General features: G+C 55.3%; 1 protein-coding gene across 1 annotated transcript in view; it reads right to left on the reverse strand.

The window, feature by feature from the left end:
- Positions 1-15,310, reverse strand: part of WNT5B (Wnt family member 5B) — a 90,433-nt gene extending 75,123 nt beyond the window's left edge. The window contains exon 1 of the mRNA XM_027093048.1: positions 14,949-15,310. The gene's annotated coding sequence lies outside the window, so the exon portion shown is untranslated. The remainder of the gene's footprint in view (positions 1-14,948) is intronic.
- Positions 15,311-16,198: the final 888 nt, after the last annotated feature.

Genomic DNA, 16,198 nt, shown 5'->3' on the forward strand with positions numbered 1-16,198 from the left:
AGACCCCAAGAAGGATAAACATAAAAAGAACCACGCCTGGGCACATCACAGTCAAACTGCTGAAACATAAAGATAAAATATCGGAAGTGTGGGGACTGCGGGGTGGCAGAGGCACAGTATGTACAGGAAACGAAGACTTTGAAAAAGATAGCTGATTCCTCATTAAAACTACAGAGGACAGAACATAATGAAACAGCACCTTTAAAGTGCCGAAAAAAAATATGTCCAGCAAAAATGTCCTTCAAAAACAAAGATGAAGTGGAGACATTTTCAAGTAAATGAAAGTGAGGGAATTCATTATCAGCAGACCTGCAGTATGAGAAATGCTAAAGGATATGCATAAGGCTAGAAACCTGGAAGAATGAAGAGTACCTAAAATGGTAAACAAGCATGTAAGTATAAAAGACTCTTTTCTTTCTTCAGATAATTTACTTAAAGGACAAGTGACTTTGTAAAGCAAAAGTTCGAACTCTATAAGAAGGGGTTTATAACATATGTAAAAGTAAGAGATATGACAATACACGAAGGGTTCGGAGCAGGCAAGTAGAATTATGCTGTTGTAGGTTTATCATATCTGCAAAGTATGCTCTGTGAAGAGGTACTCTAAACAGACCTGATTATTTAAGGATGCTACAGTTAGCTCTAGAGCAACACACACGCCCCTTGCAAAAAAAAGCAGGGAGGGGACGAATGGAAAACAAATATCAACGTGGCAGATTTTAACCAAACCATAACAAAAATTGCATCAAATGATCCAAAGTTAGCACCCTCAGTGGTAGGAATGCCGACATCATGTACCCCAGAGAAGATGCACTGAGGGGACAGAGCGTCCCTTCTGTAGTATTCCTGCCCAAAATGCACAACCACGACCTGCTCGTGAGGAAACACCAGGCAACCCAAACTGAGGGAGGGACAGTCTGCACGTGTACACATCCAAGTGTCAAGGTCAAGGGAGACAAGAGAAACACCAGGCAGTGTCACTGACTGCAGGAGACTGATGCAACATGACAACTAAATTTAATGTGAGACTCGGGACTGTATTGGACTGGGGGCCAGAAAAAGACATTAGGGAAAAGCTGGTGAAATTGGAAGAAGATCTGTGACGTACTTAATAATACTGTAGCAATGTTAATTTCCTGTTGTTTCCTGTGCTATGGTTATAGAAAAATGTTAACATTAGGGGAAACGAAATTATTTTTTGCAACATTTCTGTAAAAAAAGCTCAAATAATTTCAAAACAAAAAGTTGAAAGATGGTACTAAATGTAAATAGACTAAACAGGACAATTAAAAGACAGAGACTGTCATATTAACCAAAATCTAGAATAACCTGAATGCCCATCCAAAGTGAATTCCATGGTATATACCCAGCAATGAAAAGGAATGAACTACTAATATCTCAGCAACACGGAAAAATCTCACAGATACGATGCTGAGCAAACCAAGCCGGACAGCAAAGAGCTGAAGCAAAAACCCTGAGAATTCTGGTATAATTCTGCTTATGTGAAATTCTAGAACAGGCAAGACTAATCTAGAACGACATCAATCAGAGCAGTGGTTGCCTGAGTGGCAGCGGGTGTTGGCGTGGAGACTGTACTGGGACCAGGGGACTTTCCGGGGCAGTGGAAATATCTTGATTCTGGAGGCAGTTGCATGGGTTTGTCCAAATTTATTGAACTGTACACTTAACAATGGATGAATTATATTGCATGCAAATTATACTTCAATAAAGTTGATCAGAAAGAAAAAGTAAGGGAAATCCCTGGTGGTCCAGTGGTTAAGATTCCACGCTTCCACTGCAGAGGGCATGGGTTTGATCCCTGGTCGGGCGACTGAGATCCTGCATGCTGCGTGGTTTGGCCGATAAATAAATAAATAAAAAGGAAAAGAAAAAGTTGCACACACACCCCCTCCCCCATTCAGCTGCGGCAATACAGGGCAGCACGTGAAGAAACAGAGGGCAGAATGCATGAAGCTTATGAGTTTTGAGGCCGCCAAGATCTCCCCCAGCCTCCAGATGCAAACAGCGTGTGGAAGGAAGCTCAGGACGTTTCTTCAGAAGCAGGCCTCCCAGGCTGCACCCATAAAAGCTACACGCCACTTCAGGCTCTTCCTTAAGGACGATTGGCAGTGCACCTCGACAATCTCACTTGAAAGAAAACAGTTCAAAGCTGTCTGGCGAAGTCGAGACCAGGATTCTCCTGATTCAGTTACAGTATAACAAACTGTATCTGAAAATGCAAAGTCGCTGGGGTCAGATTACTGTGGAATTGACAGGTTTGTGTAGCTTATTAATGCCACGTCTAAATGTGAAAATAACACCAAGGTGACCCCTTGTCTTCGGACATAACCCAGCGTCCGAGGATGCAGGCAGAGCTAGTCACTGGCTATTGTGCAAGAGTGGCTTGCGGGGTTGTTTAGAAGCATAGAGTGCACACCTGCTGGGCACGGCTTTCCACGGGCAAGGCCCTGCTAAGTGCTCCCCATGTGTTTCCTTTAATCCTCTCAACGGCCTCTAACAGATGAGGAAACAGAGGGCAAGAAGGTTTGGGTGGCTGGTTCAAGAGCACCTCTGGGTGTGGTCACACTGCTGGGGATTTTGTTGTCTTGTTTTGTTTCGTTTTTGGTTTTGTTATTTTTTGGCTGTGTGGCTTGCGGGATCTTAGTTTTCCGACCAGGGAATCGAACCCGAACCCTCAGCAATGAAAGCGCCGAGTCCTAACCACTGGACCGCCAGGGAATTCTCACTGCTGGTGAGTTTTGGGGCCGGGACCGGGCTCCTACTGGGCTGCAAAAGTTGATTTTTTAAGCACTGCCCATAGAGATTAGACTTCCTCTTTCATGATAAACACATTTGTGTTCATGTTGATGATGTTTTTTCTGACATACTTTCCAATGCCAAGGCAGTGAAACAGGAAAATATAAAATGGAAAAAACAAAAAGCCCGGCACTCTGGTTATAGGATGTAACTTCCTTTTGATCCTTCGGGATAGGATTTGCCTCACCAGACAAGCTTCCACAAAGTTTTCAAAGACTCTCTCCTAGAAATAGAGAAATGAGAGGACAGGTGCCACGTAGGAATCACTGCTGAGTCAGCAGGGGCTGTGTCTCGTCAGTGGATTTAAAACGTCTCTGGGTCACCTGTCCACTCTGTACATCCTGCAGGGATGAACAGTGCCTCACAGTGGTTATAAGCCACTTTCACACACATCGTCTCACTTAATTCTACAACTTGGTGAGGTAGGCATTGGGGGGGTACATTGTGAACCCCAACAAACAAATTACAAATGAGGCCAGGGAGGCTTGTCCAAGGTCCCTGGGAACACAGGGGCAGTGACCCTGGACTTCTGATTCACAGGTGACCACAGGGGGCCGACCGTCCTCAAGCATCCGGGTCCGAGGTCTGTGGGACATCTGGTCTTTGCCTAGAATTTCCCACCTCAGTTCTAACTCTAGTCAATAGATGGTCAGCATGGAGGTGACACTCTGAATACTCTATTTGGCAAACAAGAGAAGCACATTTCCAAGGGAACACCAAGGCAGCCACCAGGAAATGACAACAGGTCACCTTAATAAACAGCGATCAACGACATTGACTTATGTCGCCAAATCTAAGATGCCATTTATCTCAAAATGCACCATTATTCCACCCCACTAAGGGAGAAAAGTCCATCCAATTAAACACATTGACTTTAAGATGAATCCTACAACAAGGTCCTACTGGATAGTGCAGAGAACTATTCAATATCCTAGGATAAACCCTAATGGAAAAGAATATTTTTTAAAAAATTATTTTATTTTATTTATTTTTGGCTGCGTTGGGTCTTCGTTACTGTGCGTGGGCTTTCTCTAGTTGCGGCGAGCGGGGGCTACTCTTCGTTGCGGTGCGTGGGCTTCTCATTGCGGTGGCTTCTCTTGTTGCAGAGCACGGGCTCTAGGTGCGCGGGCTTCAGTAGTTGTGGCATGTGGGCTCAGTAGTTGTGCCTCATGGGCTCTAGAGTGCAGGCTCAGTAGTTGTGGTGCACGGGCTTAGTTGCTCCGCGGCATGTGGGATCTTCCCAGACCAGGGCTCAAACCCATTTTCCCCTGCATTGGCAGGCGGATTCTCAACCACTGCGCCACCAGGGAAGTCCCAAGAATGTGTGTGTGTATATATATATCTCTCTCTCTATACATATATCTCTATATTTCTCTCTATATATATTTATATCTATATCTATATATATATATATCTGAATCACTTTACTGTACAGCAGTAATTAACACAACATTGTAAATCAGCTATACTTCAGTAAAATAAATTTTAAAAGATTATTAAGCTAGCTCTATGTTAAATTTCAAATGAATCCCTTAAGATGCATCCTGATCTCAGATATGTTAAAATGTGTCTTAGCATAGAGAACACACGTGTGGTTGCCAAGGGGGAGGGGGTGGGGAAGGGATGGATTTCGAGTTTGGGATTAGAAGATGCAAACTGTTATATATAGAGTGGATAAACAACAAGGTCCTACTGTGGAGCACAGGGAGCTATATTCAATATCCTGTGATAAACCATCATGGAAAAGAATATGAAAAAGAATATATACACACACATATGTATAACTGAGTCACTCTGCTGAACAGCAGAAATGAACACGACTTTGTAAATCAACTATACGGCAAGAAAATACATTTTTACAATGTGTCTCAGTATTGATGAAATACGGTAATCCATGACCAGCTTTCTCCAACTGGGGTGATAACCTTCTTAGGCGTCACTAGCTCATTAGTTTCTCAATACTACCGAGTGGTAACGATGCTGATTGCTGGGACTACTCCAGGGACCCACTCAGGTTGGGTCCTTCAAGGAAAATTCCAAGAGCCTGGAGCCGTGCGCCCACAAGAGCGCCTCGTGAGAGCAGCTGTCATAGAGGCGAACTTTCAGATTCCCTTTGTCTCCTCACTGCCCAAACCAGCCAAGTTACAAACACTCAGCCCTTCTGGCCCAAACCCCGAGCAGGCACTGGAGCATCTGGGTGACGGCCCCTTGACACCTTCAATCTGTTTAGCAGAGAGTTAAAGAAGGGGGCTGACACTGACTCCGTGCAGGAATTGCCCTAATTCACACAAATCATCACAGTGGATTCTCAGAATAACCCTAGGAGTTGGCCGTTATTATCCCTGTTTAAAAGATGAAGAACAGGGAGCTCAGAAAAGCTCGGCAGCCATGGTGGGGTCTATCAGGTGTGAATGGCTGAGTGGGGACTCAAACCCACGTCCATCCACTTGCCCCCAAAGGCCACGCGCTTTCCACTCCACGGGGGACAGAAAGCAGGGAGGGCAAAGGCCTTCACAAGCCTGGAAATCACAGCCGTGCTAACCTGGAGCCCGGAAGGCTTCCACTGTCTAAACAACTGCACAGCAAACAACAACCCTTCTGCTGCAGAACGCCCCACTCTCAGGGGACCCGCCGGTCAGCAGGAAGGCCAGTCACCCCCTGACGTGGTCCCCTGCACTGCCCCAGCTGCACAGAGGGCCTCCCCGAAGATCTGCTGAGAACACAGCGTAACCAGCCACGTGCCTGGTAGGGAGGATGAGACGTGAACACAAATGATCACGATGTAAGACAAAGTGTGAAAAGGGCCACACACATGACCTCTGAACTGCAGCAGCCTGCAAGCTCCCAGCCAGAGAGGGCATTTCTGACAGAGGCGGGCAGGGGGCTGGCATCTGAGGTGCACCTTGACGGACAGGCAGGTTCCCACAGGAAGGGGGGGGGAGGGCGCCTGGCTCAAGTGGACATTGGGGAACGGGACACAGAGAAGCAGAGGAGAGAAGCCTGGGAATGTTGGCAGGGTGAGGATTGAAGGCTACTGAACACCACAGTCAAGATATTCTATCAGTTCAGTGGGGTCACAAGGAGTCACTCAAGGATGCCGAGCAGGGGACGGACCCAGGGCGGCAGGGTGACCGTCCGGGAGCAGGTGACTGATGTCCCTGGCGACTGGACCAGGGACCAACAGCTGGTGGGAGAGCGGGGGCCCTAATTCACATCCCTCACATGAGGGCTCACGCCCAGGCAAGAGCCCCCAGACAGGATGCAAAACGGATAACAATTCCAAGGGATTTAAGGGAAACGGAAATAAGGAAAGGTTCTCAGGAAAGGAACAGACACCCTTTAGAACAGCGGTTCTCAACCAGGGGCAACTTTGCCCCCAGGGGATAACGGGCAATGTCTGCAGACATTTTTGGTTGTCATCACACCGGAGGGCAGGTACTACTGGCGTCTAGTGGGTGGGGTCAGGGATGCTGTTAAACACCGCACGATGGATAGAACAGCCCCTGCTACAAAGACTCATTGGGCCCAAAATGAACAGTGTCAAGGTTTAGAAACACGGTTTGGGGGCACAAGGAGAGGAAAGCGGCCCCATGCTCCTCGCCAGGCAGCTCATGAGCCCAAAGGCAGAGGAAGCACGGCGCCTTCTCTGCAGAGACGCAGCTACTCGCCGGGACCAGTACACAGCTCTCCCCACGCCCTGCCTCGACATCCCTGGGCACGTGCTACGGCCGGGCCCGACAGGCACCGAGGGTGAGGACAGGGGCAGCCCTTGCCCTCAAGGGACCACCTTCCAGAGGGGGACACGCACAGAAGAAACACACACGTGTCTGAAAATGCTCACGTGCTCGCACATGTCACTGTGGTACAGACTGAAAAGGGACGCCTTTCTCCTGCACGAGCCGGGAGGCCAGCAGAGCACTAGGAGCAGAACAGTGACACGATCTGACCTGTCTGAGCAGGACGGCCGCCGCTGCAGCAGGGAGGCCAGCTGGGAGGCTGCTGGTGGTGGACAGAGCCAGGAGGGGGGCGTGGAGGGGTGAGGAGAGGCCGGGGGTCTGGGGATCTTCTGGGAAATTAGACATGTCAAGATCCACTGCTACTGGGCTTCCCTGGTGGTGCAGTGGTTGGGAGTCCGCCTGCCGATGCAGGGGACACGCGTTCGTGCCCCGGTCCGGGAAGATCCCACGTGCCACGGAGCGGCTGGGCCCGTGAGCCATGGCCGCTGAGCCTGCGCGTCCGGAGCCTGTGCTCCGCAACGGGAGAGGCCACAGCAGTGAGAGGCCCGGGTATCGAAAAAAACAAAAACAAAAACGATCCACTGCTGGACGGGATGTGGGCCGTGAGAGAAGGAGAGAAACCAAGGAGGATCCAGGGCTTACGGCGCGAGCGACTTGGAGGGTGAGAGGGAGCAGGTCTAAGGGGACAGGTCAGAAGGTCAGGCTGGGATGCCCCTCAGACCTTCTAGAGAAGGTGCTGCTGGAGCAATCGAGATAGCGGTCTGAAGGTCAAGGGGGAGGGGCCAGCAGGAGACGACGGCGTGAGATGAGCAAGAGGGCGGGCGGTACTGACAGCCGTCGCAGGGTGTAGAGAAGAGAAGAGGTCCGGGGAGAGGAGGAACACCCAGAACCTCAGCCAGTGAGGCAGGAGGGAGCCTGGGAGCGTGAGGCATCTGGGGGCCAAGCCAAGACCGAGCGTCAAGGACGGGGCGACGGTGCAGCCGCCCGAGGCAGACAGAGACCCTTCTTATCAGGTCTTCTCAGATTATATTCAGTGGGACTTACTGGACACTGGCTGGGCACTGGGACCAAAGACGTGCATGCTAGTAACTTCTAGACGGTGCCAGTCGTCCGGAATGACAGCCTAGCGAGGTAGATGGCTGTGTGCACGCAATGCACCCACGGAGCTCCTAACCCAGGTCCTTCCCCACGTCTCCATCTGGTCACACGTGGGTGGAAAATGTCCCGCTAGCAACGGCACAGGGAGGGATGTTCCAGGTCCCCCTGGGAGCAGCCGACCATCCAGCCTGAGCAGAGGTCAGGTCAGCGCTTCCTCTCAAGAGGTTTTCTAATTCTGCATACTTGCCGTTTGTACATAGGAGTTCCTAGAACAAAAGCTTCTGAGGTTCAGGGACTGTATCTTATATCCCCAGCGCCTGGGACTTGCCTGGACCAATATTTGTTATATGAATAATTCAATCCACAGAAAAATCATTAAGGATGGCATCTTTTTAGGCAAAATAGGCCTTTTCTAGCAAAGAACATCCTATACAATCACAAAGCTCATTGCCCTAAGATCAACAGTCACAGCTATTTTGGGAGCACCTTTAAGCTCAGGCACCGTCAACACTGTTTCAGCCCCAAGGATGCGTGGAGAACAGGAAAGACACAGGGTGGCAGACGTTTAACAGGAACTAACAAAAAAGAGAGTCTGAGACGGTGATGAGTGCTCTAGAGCAAAGAGCCAGGAATAGAGAGTGTGTGTGGGGGCAATTCTGCCGCTGGGGCCTGAGGGTAGGGGTCCATCCAGCACAGAGAGGACCGCCCACAGCATCACGTGCGCCACGTGGACAGGAGGGCGGGACCGGCCACAGGGAGCTTGGTAGACCACGGTGTGGGGTCTGGGTTATGTTTAACTGCAGCGGAGCTAAGGAGGGTATTTTCTGGGAAGCGTGCAAACTCCCTGTTAATCCAGTAAGTCCCCTACATACGAACGAGTTTCGTTCCAAGAACACGTTCATAAGTCCAATTTGTTCGTAAGTCCAACAGAGTTAGCCTCGGTGCCCGACGAACACAATCGGCTCTATAGATAGTACTGTACTGTGATAGGTCTATAGTACTTCTCACACAAGTAATACATAAAAAACAAACACAAAAAATAAAACATGTTTAATCTTACAGTACAGCACCTTGAAAAGTACAGTAGCACCAGCACAACAGCTGGCACACGGGGGCTGCCATCGAGTGAACAGGCAGGAAGAGTTACTGCCTGGAGGAGGGAGAGGAGGTGGGAGATGGTAGAGCTGAAGGGTCGCCAGCAACAGGAGACGGAGGAAGCTGCACTGTCACTCACGCCTGACGCTGATGGCGCGGGTTCTGGGCTGGAAATAAAGACACTGTACTACTGTGCTCTATACAGTACCGTACAGTAAAGTACACAAAAGCACAGCCACTTGTAGGGGATGCACACACGTGACAACGTACGCCAGACACGTGCACTAACTTACGTGACTGGACATGCGAACGCACGTCCACACCTTTGACAGTTTGCAACTTGAAGGTGCGTATGTAGGGGACTTACTGTATCCAGAAAGATACACAAAATCTGCAGGGAAGCCCATGTGTGATGGCCCCGAACCTGACACTCTGAGAGGTGGAACTGTCGGCGCAGCTGGAGACTAGGTTAGGGGCAGGGCTGGGGACGGCAGCCTCTGGGCTCTGACAAGTTAAAGGACTTGACCCAACCCCCTAGGTGAGGCCTGACCTCCACCTTGGAGAAGGGCCTGTCTCCTGCAAAGCCAGTGGGTCCCCACTTGTCAGCTCGAGGTCCCCCGTGGTCACAAGGAAAGTCTGGGACAACGTCCAGCCAGCAGAGGCCTTTGGTGGGGCGGAGTCAGTGGATTTGAACACCTCTAGGTGGGAAAAGCCCCTCCAGTGTGCACTGGACCCTGCTCCACAGCTGGCTGCTACCACCGCCCTCCCCTCCATCCCGCCGTTCGGCCCTGCTGGCTCCTGGGCGTACCTGAGGGCGAGGCCCTTCACAGGTGCTCTGCGGCTCGTCTCAAGGGTGGACGGACCTGGCCTGGGGAAAAGGAAGATGCCCTCGGGGGATCTCCCCCTGTGTATTTAAAGCATACTTCAGGTTTGATTTTGCAGAGGTTACATTTTAAGAACAAGAAAAGACAACATGTCAAGATCTTGAGTGGTTTCCAAACGCAGGGACTCTCCCGGCACCTGCTTAGTTAAAAGGACAGACTCGTGTGAGGCGGGGCCCTGCTCGACCCCCAGCCTACAGGCCCCGTCGGCATCCTGACAGCGTCCACTTTTCCTTCTCTTCACAACAGCCAACGCTGAACACCCAGCCCCTCCCGTCGGTGGTCGCTCCACAAACCGAGACCCTCCATCCCATGGACGTCACGCCGGATGGGATGCGTTTGACACCCACGAGAGTCATTCCCTTCCAGGACTGGCGGGCACACGCTTGACACGGGCAGCTCTGTTAACAGCAGGGCGGGTTCCAGGTTCCTCCCTCACAGCTCGCAGCCAACGACGCCCAGCCCTGCACAGCCTAGTGCCCTGCACACCCAGACCTCACCACCAACTGCCTCTCTGCAACCACGCGAGAGGAACAGACAGTTACTGTTTCCACTTACAAGTGAGGCAACCGAGGTACAGAGAAGCTGAGTTGCGTGGCTGGCTTCTGAGGGCCGGGCCACAGCCGCAGTGCCACCCTGAGGCCCAGCCTCTAGCGTCTCAGCTTCCCGCAGCCTGCGGACTCGGGGCATAAGCCACAGTGCCGCCCAGGACCCTCGCGCCATCCACCAGCCCCTGCTCCCCAGCGGACATTTCTAGCCTTACGCTTAAATACAAAATCTCTTTAAAGGTTCAGTTACAGTGATTGCAGGTCTTGTAGCCAGACAAGATCTGTGTGAAGTATCTAGTAATTCGTTACTCAGAGTTTCCCAGGAGAAACTTCCCAACGAGCACGGGTGAGGTATATAACCTTAGAGACGATTCCACAAAGGGAATCAACTTCCTCCAACCGCCCTCAGACAGGAACGCCATCATCTCTGGGTATCTGCTGGGAAGCGGAAGGGGGCGCACAGCAGGAACAGAGCCCAGGGCTGCTCTGAGGCTTCTCCCCCAAAGTCCCCTCCGAAAGGAGGACAGAGTGAGACCCGGCAGCGAACAGGTCACCCCGAGCCCGTGTCAGAGAAGCTTTGTTCTCATTTCTTTTGCTCTCCCAGCAGGGCTCAGAGCAGATCTACTGGCTGGACATTCCAGATAACTTGGATGTGACCTTCGGGGGCTAAAGTCTGTAAACCAGGAACTTCTCACAGTGAAGCCAAGACCTCGGGAAACCCACCCCGACCCTTTATCAATCAGTGAGACAGGAGTGACCCTGGAGGGGTTAGCATTTCTGGGGCTCAGGGACCCTGGGTGCCCCCCAGGAACTCAGGCCCTGGCCCCTAAGTCACCAGCAGCTGGACACAGGGCCTCGAGCCATTCTTGGGAGGCCGGCTAACCACAGGGGCCCCTCCGGGCCGGAGCCCAAAGCCAGGAGCACAACCTGCGCCTCCAGCTGGCCCACAAGCCCTGCCTGCAGGCCTGCAGGGGGTGAAACAGTAACTGCGAAGGCAGCCCCGACGCCCCTCCGTCACCGCCCCTCCATCGGGAACAGACGCCTTTGACTGGCTGCCTCCCCACCCCCGGGCCTGGTCCACAGCAGAGGGATTTCCAAAACGGAACCAGCTAGAGCTGTTTGAAACAACAGCCTGTTAGAACTGGAAGGGCCTCCAGGGCAATCTAATCCCAAGCGCCACATGACGGGAGAGACAACTGAGCCCCCAGAGGAGATGCTACAAGGCACCCCTCCCCTCGAAACCTCACACAACAACAGGACATACAGGCGGGCTGAGTCCTCCTGGGTTTTGGAGGGTCGGGGTGCAAAAAGAAACACCCCTGTGTCTGAGAAAACATCCCTGTGTCTTTAGGGTCTGCACTTGCTCCCAAGGGGGCCCTGGGGCCCTGGGGCCCTGGGCTGGGCTGGCGACAATTACAGTCAGCACGAGGGTCTAGGTGGCCAGGCTTGAGCTCCCTGAAACTCTTCTGTGCCTGACATTTGGAGGGAGAGCTTCCCCAGTACTAACCAGCTTCCAAAAAGAGCTGGGAAGAAAGCCCCGTGGGCAGAAGATGGGAGGAGAGAGGCCAGCTTTAGAGAGTCTGGAGGAGAACTCAGGCTGCACGGTTGGGAAAGACCCAGCTGCAACTACAGGGCAAGAAAGTCTGGAAACGCTGCCCAGCGGCCACAGGGCGAGACCGAGAGCCAGTGGGTCAAACTGGGATGAGGGGTGGAGGCTTAAATTTACCCAGGTAAACAGAGCCGACTGGGGGGCTGCGACGAGTGGGCCATCACTGCCAAGGCCGGCCAGACTGGACCAAACTGCAGGTCCGCTCTCCCAGATCTGCCAACTCGCTGCCTGGGGGAGTGGACAGTCGCCCCTCAGAGATGGGGAGAAGGTGACCTTTTTTTTAACATCTTTATTGCAGTATAATTGCTTCACAATGGTGTGTTGGTTTCTGCTGTATGACAAAGTGAATCAGCTATACATATACATATATCCCCATATCCCCTCCCTCTTGCGTCTCCCTCCCACCCTCCCTATCCCACCCCGCTAGGTGGTCACAAAGCACCGAGCTGATGTCCCTGTGCTATGCGGCTGCTTCCCACTAGCTATCTATGTTACATTTGGTAGCGTATATATGTCCACGCCACTCTCTCACTTCATCCCAGCTAAGCTGGGAGAAGGTGACTTTTACCATGAAAGGTGGTTCAGACGGAAAACGATAGGGCCTTTCACCTTCATCACAGCATCCGTTCCCAAGCCCTCTGCTGGATCTCTCTGCACTGCTGGAGGCAGTTTGAAGACACTTAATGGAAACCAGCCAGGACGCCCCTGGGGTGAGGATGGGGAGCCCCACATCCTCCCCTCACTCGGGGTTTCTCCATCTGCTATTGTGAGACTTGAAGGGGCTACAGAAACAGCACCAACCAACCAACCACTGAAAACCCTGAGGACCATGTTCAGGTGTGCGGATGGAGCACAGGTGGCGTCTGAGGACCTGTTCGGAAGATGATGAGGGGATGAATGACAGGCAGGTTGGAAAGGAGCTCGGGAGCACAGACCAGAGCAGCGAACAGGAAAGCTCTGTGGGCTCAGTGGCGCTTACTCCGGAGGCGGCTAGCACCAGCGCTTCAGGTAAAGCCCTTGGCCCCTGCTAGACATGCCGGCATGGCCGTCCAGGACCCGCAGAGCCATCCCAGGGGTGAAAATTAGAACAGCCTCACCTGGGCTCCTGTCCTTCTTGAAGGAGAGCCAACAAAAAACCTTCCAGCTGCCGCTCGGGCACGCCCAGCGTGAAACGCGCGGGTGAAGAATGATCCCAGATTTCCTCTTTTCACAGCACGTGGCTCCCAGCAATCTGGCTTACGCTTCGGGCATAGAAATTTTTTTTTCAGAAAACAGTTGTTTCAAGCCAACAAGACACCCTTGGAGACATGAGCACGACCAAAGGACACGAAGAGGGCTGCTTTCGGGCACACCGAGCAAACGCCTGTCACACATTCACACTGGAATACACGGGAGGTCGGGGCCTGGGAGAGCAGGGCTGCTCCTGCTTCCCGGCAGGCAGACCCCAGCAGGTCCCACGCCCGAGGAACGAAGGGGGGCTGCCCTTAGGTCCTTATCCACATGTCACCTCGGTAGGTGCTTTGCTCCACGAACCTCCTTCCCTGCGTCTGCTCCACCTGCGCCTTTTGGGGCGGGGACCTGGCCCCAGTCTGCCTCTGGCCTCGGGCCCCGGACTGGACGTCCCCACAAAGAGCCCAGCCCCATCACTCCTCCCGCGAGCGTGCAGAGGGCTCTGAGCACTGCCCTTCCTTCCCAGGAGACGCACCTCCTTCCTCCTGCTATTTATAACCACAGATCTTCTGTGTGAAGAGAGAACAGATGCTATTTTGAAACAGAGGAAACCACCACTCAGCCTTCCACGTTCCACAGGTCGGCGGGTCTGCCGGGGGGCGCGCGTGTGCTCCTGGCGGGCGTGTGGGCACAAGCTCGGGGCCGGGCCTCGCTCACCCACGCCTGAGATCGGAGCCTTGCCTTTCATAAGTAAACTGCACATCTGAGTCAGCAGCAGGAGGGCCGGGGTCCAGGAAAGGGTCCTCAGCTCTCCCAGAGTGTGCCCGCCGCGCCCTGGCCCCCGTGTTGCCTCAGGGCCAGCCTCGGGGGGGGTCACCCTAAGCTTCCAGCCCTGTGCCTGCCTGGGTGCTGGTGTGTGGCCAGGAGCGCGACTCTGCCCACACCCACGCTGATGGCATCACAGCTCTGGCAAGCGGGCCTTTCCTTGGCCGCTAGACTGGTAACACGATCCTGGCCTTTCTCCTCCAGGTACCAGGCTGAAACTCTGCCCAGGGTGGTAGCAACTGAACGCTGTTGCCAAGCAGCCAGGTGGCAAAAGCAGTGAAGAAGGCCCGGGGGAAAGTGGAGAGCAAGTTCCCCAGAACAGCTGGGTCACCACTCAGCTCCCCTCTCTGCAAAACAGAAGCAGTCCCGCTCCAGGCAAGTGAAATGGTCTCTCACGAAGACTTGCAGGATGAGAACATCTAGGAACGGGGGCTCTAACTAGAGTGCGTGGCCAAATATCGCCTGCGGCTCCACGAGGAGGTGGAGAACGGCCACCCCGCACCTCTCCCGGCTGGGATGGAAGAGGCAGGGCGAGCGGAGGCGCAATGAAAGAAAACAGAAAACTAGGAAGACCAGCCGGAGACCTGCTCGGGCTTAGGCAGGAATCCAGGCACCAAACTAGCACTGCTCGCGGGGGTTAAAAGAATCCAGATGCAGCTCTCGCCACAGTCTGGCGGGCGCGGGGCGCAGACCCCACCGCGGACCCCAGCTGGGCCCGAGCGAGCCGGGAAAAGCGCGCGGGAAGCTCGGGGGCTCGCGGCGCGCGGACGGGCCGGGGCCGAGCCTGCGCGCCCGGGGGCGGCTCCCCGCGGCTCCGCGGTCGCCGCCCGGGGACCGAAAGCGGCGACACCCGCCCGCCGGGAGGGCGGGGACCCTCGCTACCTGCCGGCTGGAGGCGGCGCGGCCCGGGCGCGGCGAGAGCCCGCGGCCCCAGCTTTGTTCGGCGGCGGGGACCCCTTCCCCTGCGCGCCCCCCGCGCCGCCGGGCCCCGGCCCCTCAGACCCGTCCCGGGCCGAGCTCGCGGCCCCCGGGCGCGGGGGGTGGAGGGGAGGCCCCTCCCGGACCGCACCTCCCCGCTCCCGATCCGGGTGCCCCGACCGGCCCGCGGGCGCGGGGAGGTTGGGCGGCGGGGCGTGGGCTCTGCTTTCCCGGCCGCCGCCAGGCTTACCTGCGCGTCCGCGGCTTGTCAGGCCCGCGGGCTCCGGCTCGCTCTCTGCCCGGCCGGCCCTTCTAGCGCCCGCGGGGCCGCGGCGGCCGGGGGCGCCGACTCTCCGCGCTGCGCTCCGGTCCCGCCGAGTGTCCGCCCGGCCCCGGGGGTCGCCCGGTCGCCCCCGCGGAGCCCGCGCTCCTTGCCCCGAGGGCTTCCGCGCGGCGCCGGGTCCGAGCCGATGGGCGGAGGCGGGGCGCGGGCGGCGGCCGAGCGGAGGAGGCCGGGCCCTGCGCGGGGCTCGGGCCGCCGGCTGCGCGCTCCTCTCCGCCGCGGCCGGGAACTTGGGCCCGAGTTGGCTGCGGCGGTGGCGGCCGCGGCTCTGAGTGCAGGGCCGGCGCCGGCCGGCGGGTCCCGGGCCCCGCGCTCCGCCCCGCGCCTCCTCCCCGCCCCCGCCCCGCCGCGCCGAGCCAACACGCCCCCGGGGCTCCTCGCGGGCGGCACCCGGCCTCGCACCTGCCTCAGCTCCCCGCGCGCCCGCTCCTGCGCGGGCCCCGACCCCCGGGCGCGCGTGGGGAGCCCCCCCGGACCCTCCGCACACCCACCGGCCCCTTCGCCGGAACTCGACCCGGTCCTCCGGGAGCACCTGGGGTCTCACGCGCCAGCAGCCCCCGGGGCGTCCAACTCAGGGACTGCGGGGCTGGAGGCTCTGGGGCTCACGTAGTAGCTTTTCTACTCACATCAAACACTCACACGCGCTTTATCCTTCTTGAATCTCCCCACGGAGTGGAGTGATCTGTTATTTCTGCCTCACAAACCCGAGCCATTCCCTCTGGTCCTGGACCCCTTTCGACAGCACCCAGCAGAGCCATCCCTGGGACAAGGAAAGCTGGCGCGGCGCGGATACACCAAGAAGAGTGCTTCCACATGGGAAACGCGCGCTCCCATCGCTTCTGGGGCAGCGTCCGGCCTGAATTAGTCCATAGTCACTGACCGGTGCCTGAAAAGTCACTAGAGGCTCGGCTGGGACCGATGTCCCCAGGTCTGGGCAGTGCACCCTGGGTGAGCTGCCCCAGAGGGAGTAGGCAGAGCTCCAGCTCCAGCCCTGGACCCGATTCCAGACCCCAGTAACAGGGCACCAACCAATGGGGCCAGCATGGTTTGAGGCCGGCCCTCCAACTGCTTTTTTTTTTTTTTTTCAAAGTTCTGAACACCCCCCACCCCTTCTCTTCCCTGAGTGAGTAGGAGGTCGCTCTGCTAAAGAAATTGCC

Source organism: Aethalodelphis obliquidens, unplaced genomic scaffold (assembly GCF_003676395.1).
Source record: "Aethalodelphis obliquidens isolate GAN/ISIS:26980383/991018 unplaced genomic scaffold, ASM367639v1 scaffold83, whole genome shotgun sequence".
NCBI classification, from domain to species: Eukaryota; Metazoa; Chordata; class Mammalia; order Artiodactyla; family Delphinidae; genus Aethalodelphis; species Aethalodelphis obliquidens.